General features: G+C 41.3%; 1 long non-coding RNA gene across 2 annotated transcripts; it reads left to right on the plus strand.

Annotated features, from left to right (window-relative positions):
* The first annotated feature begins 844 nt into the window (after nucleotides 1-844).
* Nucleotides 845-4,275, plus strand: LOC143768429 (uncharacterized). 2 transcript variants are annotated; one of them, XR_013213863.1, is made up of 3 exons: nucleotides 845-889; nucleotides 3,894-4,016; nucleotides 4,095-4,275. It is a non-coding gene; the product is annotated as an uncharacterized LOC143768429 (long non-coding RNA). The 2 variants fall into 2 exon arrangements; XR_013213864.1 differs by lacking the exon at nucleotides 845-889 and adding an exon at nucleotides 3,317-3,398.
* Nucleotides 4,276-5,532: the final 1,257 nt, after the last annotated feature.

The following is a 5,532-nucleotide window of genomic DNA, read 5'->3' on the forward strand; positions in this document are numbered from 1 at the left end:
CCTCTCCTCCAGACCCTGGGAACCATACACTGGGAACTTCCGATTTCCGATATCACAAAAATATCGGAACTCGGTATTGGAATTCCGATACAGCAAATATCGGCCGATACCCGATACTTGCGGTATCGGAATGCTCAACACTAATTATATGGGATATTATATGGAATATGTTGGTTCACTATAACAACCAACTAAGGGTATATTCACAGAAGCATATTTCATATTTTCGGGCCAAGTGCTGTCCATGAAAAAATTGACCACACACATACAGTACTCAAACCAATGTTATTCAATGGGGCAGTGCAATTTTTTTCACAGATCAAAGCTACATATGAAAAATATCGCACCATGCACTCGTTTCTTCCGTATGTTGGATGAGACGTGCCTATTCAAGTCTATGGGTATCCCCAAAAAATACTGATTCCATACAGAGCCACAGTATAGCAGCCAAATTGTACGTAAAAATTACAATTCTTTAACATAGGAAACTGTATAGCCTTGTACATTTTGTATAATTACTGCTGCTTGAAAATGGATTGCATACGGATGACAAATTAAATATCAATCATCTAGAGTTTTCTGGATGAAGCGATATATTTTAATTGTTCCGAAATGAATATTTAGTTCTCTCTTTTCTGGGGCTGTAACTTGTGGCGTAACTTGAAGGTTATGGATCTCAATGTAAACTCTCCACCAGGAACCCTGTTATGAGTTTGATAGCATCTATCTTCTCCTATAGGCAAAAGGGACCTTTATAGGCCCACCACAACTGCAACCCCTGCACCCACTATAGTCACACCTCTGGTCCATATACAGCTGCCATATCTGAAGCCCTCCGAACCCTCTTGAATTGACCACGGATCCTCATAGAACCCTGTGGTGAATTACGGTCAGTCCAGCAACACCACAGAGGTCTAGGTATTGTGGAAGTAGTAATTAAGACCCTAAAATCTATCTGTATTACCATCATCTGGAACTGGCCTTAGTTCCTCAGGTTATTGCTTCAGGGAGGTTTCACGTGTAGTGTTTTTCTTGACATTATTTGTTGCGTTTTTCTTTTTTCACTACAGTCTGATGTTAGCTTAAAGCAGGGGTGAGGAACCTTCTTTCTGCCAAGGGCCATTTGGATATTTAAGCCATCCCTTGGGGGGCTTTAAAAATTACACACTAACTCCGCTCACAAAGTATGTCCTAACGCTGGCACTGGTGTCAGGAAATAATGTTTCATTGCAAGCGCCTCAGTATTCAGTAGTGAACACTGCGCTCGCATGCTCACAGGGCGAGAAGAAATTAAAAGGCCAGTGGCCATCAAAACAAAGCACTGTGCTGGCCTGGGGCCGGAAAAAAAAGGTTATTGTAGTCTGTAGATGACCCGCGGCTGAGGTTCTCCACCCCTAGCTTAAAGCATCACTCCTACATTTTTTTTTTATTTAATCACCTAACTGGTAAAATTAATCCAGGTTCCCTGCCCATAATAATATATTTACTAGCCGCCATTCTCTGCTTTTCCCAGTGCTACTTTCGTTCCATTCCAGCATCTTGAGATCGCAACGTCTTACTCACCAGAAGTCACAGGCGCTAATAGTCACAAATTCTCAATATACAGTGCCTTGCGAAAGTATTCAGCACCCTGGAACTTTTCAACCTTTTCCCACATATCATGCTTCAAACATAAAGATACCAAATGTAAATTTTTGGTGAAGAATCAACAACAAGTGGAACACAATTGTGAAGTTGAACGAAATTTATTGGTTGTTTTAACTTAATACTTTATTGCGCCACCTTTTGCTGCGATTACAGTTGCAAGTCACTTGGGGTATGTCTCTATATATGTCTAATATTATTCGGCCCCTTTACTTTCGGTGCAGCAAAGTAAAGTTCATTGTGGATCTCTGAATGATCCAATGTTGTCCTAAATGCCTAATGATGATAAATATAATCCACCTGTGTGTAATCAAGTCTCCGTATAAATGCATCTGCTCTGTGATAGTCTCAGGGTTCTGTTTGAAGCACAGAGAGCATCATGAAGACCAAGGAACACAACACGCAGGTCCGTGATACTGTTGTGGAGAAGTTTAAAGCTGGATTTGGATACAAAATGATTTCCAAAACTTTAAACATCCCAAGGAGCACTGTGCAAGCGATCATATTGAAATGTAATGAGTATCATAGCACTACAAATCTACCAAGGCCCGGCCGTCCCTCTAAACTTTCATCTCAAACAAGGAGAAGACTGATCAGAGATGCAGCCAAGAGGCCCATGATCACTCTGGATGAACTTCAGAGATCTACAGCTGAGGTGGGACAATCTGTCCATAGGACAACAATCAGTCATACACAGCACAAATCTGGCCTTTATGGAAGAGTGGCAAGAAGAAAGCCATTTCTCAAAGATGTCCATAAAAAGTGTTGTTTGCAGTTTGCAACAAGCCACCTGGGAGACACATCAAACATGTGGAAGAAGGTGCTCTGGTCAGATGAAACCGAAATCAAATTTTTTGGCAACAATTCCAAACGATGTGTTTGGCGTAAAGGCAGCACAGCTCATCACCCTGAACACATCATCCCCACTGTCAAACATGGTGGTGGCAGCAGCATCATGGTTTGGGCCTGCTTTTCTTCAGCAGGGACAGGGAAGATGGATAAAATTGATGGGAAGATGGATGGAGCCAAATACAGGACCATTCTTAAATAAAACCTGTTGGAGTCTGCAAAAGACCTGAGACTGGGACAGAGATTTGTCTTCCAACAAGACAATGATCACAAACAAAAAGCAAAATCTACAATGGAATGGTTTACAAATAAACGTATCCAGGTGTTAGAATGGCCAAGTCAAAGTCCAGACCTCAATCCAATGGAGACTCTGTGGAACGAGCTGAAAACTGTTGTTCACAAACGATCTCCATCAAACCTCACTGAGCTCGAGCTTTTTGCGAAGGAAGAATGGGCAAGAATTTCAGTCTCTCGATGTACAAAACTGATAGAGACATACCCCAAGCGACTTGCAGCTGTAATCGCAGCAAAAGGTGGCGCAACAAAGTATTAAGTTAAAGGGGCCGAATAATATTGCACGCCCCACTTTTCAGTTTTTGAATTTCCACAAAAATTTAAAACAACCAATACATTTCGTTCAACTTCAAAATTGTGTTCCACTTGTTGGTTCTTCACCAAAAATTTAGATTTGGTATCTTTATGTGTGAAGCATGATATGTGGGAAAAGGTTGAAAAGTTCCAGGGGGCAGAATACTTTCGCAAGGCACTGTAAGTCTATGAGAGCCTCATTCCTTATATCGCCAAGTGACTTCTGATCTTCCCAGCCAACACTGGAGGGATCCGGCAAGTCACAACTAGCAGAAGACGACTGAAGCGGCACCAAGAGCAGAAGAAGACAGCAGCTGGTGAGTATTCTACTACAGGCAGGGAACAGACATTAGTGATACCACTCCAGGGGTAGAATAAAATAAAAAACGCCAAAGGTCCCTTCAAGCTTTGCCGTCCTTTTCCTTTCTTAAATCCCACCCACCTTTTGACTGAGTCGCAAAATGTCGCTAAGCATATAATAAATGTGGTGGTGGCATGTGCACCATTTTTTATGGCAAAATTACACCAGATTTCACGGTTTTTTCTTTTCAAATCTTCCCCTTTATGTTTTACTCCTCCACTAGTTATGTGTCATTTACACTCTGGTGAACCGATGAGTCAGGAGATTGTAGCATGGCCACCCAACAACTTGTTCTCACACTTCATAAATAGGGATCCTGGCTCTACTTCACCCAGTGCCGATCATGTACAGTCTACACTATAGATTTTATCTATTCTGCAATCTTTTTGTTCCTCTTTTTGTTACAGAATTTTCTCACCAAATCTGATTTAACATCTGAACTTTTTTTAAGCTACATTAATTTTTCCGAAAACAAGAATCGATCCATGGAAAGGAAAGAAGGAAATCTTTACTTCTCCCTCCTGGGACCCTTCCCACTAATATGTGAAGGGACAAAGAACCATGAATATGCCATGTAAATACACTTCACCTTTTACCAATATACTGTTTTAATCCCGAATTCTGCACTAATTAATTTCTTCATTTTTTATAGGGATGCAGCCACCACTAGAGGGCGCTTCACAGCATTATTGCTTTCTAAGACTGGGGCTAGACGGCGACTCTGCAACCCGTGTTATACAGCAAATGACTGCACTATAACTATACTGCTGCTGTCAATATTGAAAATGGTCATGTTACAACTAGCATGTTGTTATGCAAGTGGCAAAAAAATAAAAAACATCTAAATTGTCTGGGCTTTTTCCAAATTATAACATCATGGTCACAGTAACCTGCTGCTTACAATGATGTAGCATGAGCCAAGAGTGATGCGTAGTGTGTGATGTGTACTGCTGGTAAAATCACTATGTAGCCCCAGGCCTTCTTAAAGGGAAGCGATCATTAGAAAATGGACAAACCAGGTATTTGTGTTAAGTGTATTTTTTTAACTTTGGCCGATGTTTTTTTTCTGTATCATTATCAGTATTAAAAATAAAAAATAGAAATCTTCCAATTTTCACACAGGCCACTAGGGCTTTTTTTAACTCTCAATTTCCCGTAGTTTCCGCAAACATCGCACGTACATTACCTGCAATGGTCAGACCCCGAAGCTATTTGTTGTATTGAAGTGTCTAATGAGCGTGTGCAAAAGGTCATTGTGAAGGGAAGGGGAACAGGGTTTTCTGTGACGTCTATTGTGATTGGTGGATCCTGTTGTAATAATTATAGGGGATAACTCAGGAGACTCTTTGCGTGGAACAAGACAACTACAGGACAGACACAGTTTTATAAGTGGTAAATATATTATCACACGGTGATTCAAACAGGTGCAGAGAGAAACTCAAGTCCACAACACTTGGTGCAAATAATAAACGCAGCTTAGCAGTCTATTGGAAACTTCAGAGGAAAATGCAATCAAGCAGAAAGTCTATGAAGCACAGTTATTCTTGAGGATACTTGACACAAATAAATCCTTGTCTTAGTCCAAACACAGATAGATATGCTTATAAGGCAGTTCAAATAATATCTTAGCTCAACCAGGGAGGCCTGGTTAATAGTCTCAGGTTATTGCAAAGCAGCAACAGCTTACATGTCCAGCAAATGCAGATAGAAGTAAACACGAGCAGCAGATGAAGGAGGATTACTGGAAACTTGTGTATGCAGCAGGAACTCAGAGCAGAGTAGCAGGATCACCACACAGGTTCACAGGAGCAGGTATATAGCTAGGGAGTAATCAGAGGTCAGGAGCTGCATGCAAGGCAGAATACTGTAGCACAGACTGAAGGCTGGGGTGGAGTTTTATAGCAGGAAGACACAGTGCACATGAGACCAAAGACACCATCTTGGAAAAGGGCAGTAATGCACAAAAGGTAAAAAATGTTCAGAGTCCTGACATTACTCCCTCCTTAGAAGCGGCCTCAGGACGATCCTGGACCTGGTTTCTCAGGGAATCTCTGATGAAAACGAGAAATCTTCTGTTGGGCATTGATGTT

The sequence above is a fragment of the Ranitomeya variabilis genome, chromosome 4 (genome assembly GCF_051348905.1).
Source record: "Ranitomeya variabilis isolate aRanVar5 chromosome 4, aRanVar5.hap1, whole genome shotgun sequence".
NCBI classification, from domain to species: domain Eukaryota; kingdom Metazoa; phylum Chordata; class Amphibia; order Anura; family Dendrobatidae; genus Ranitomeya; species Ranitomeya variabilis.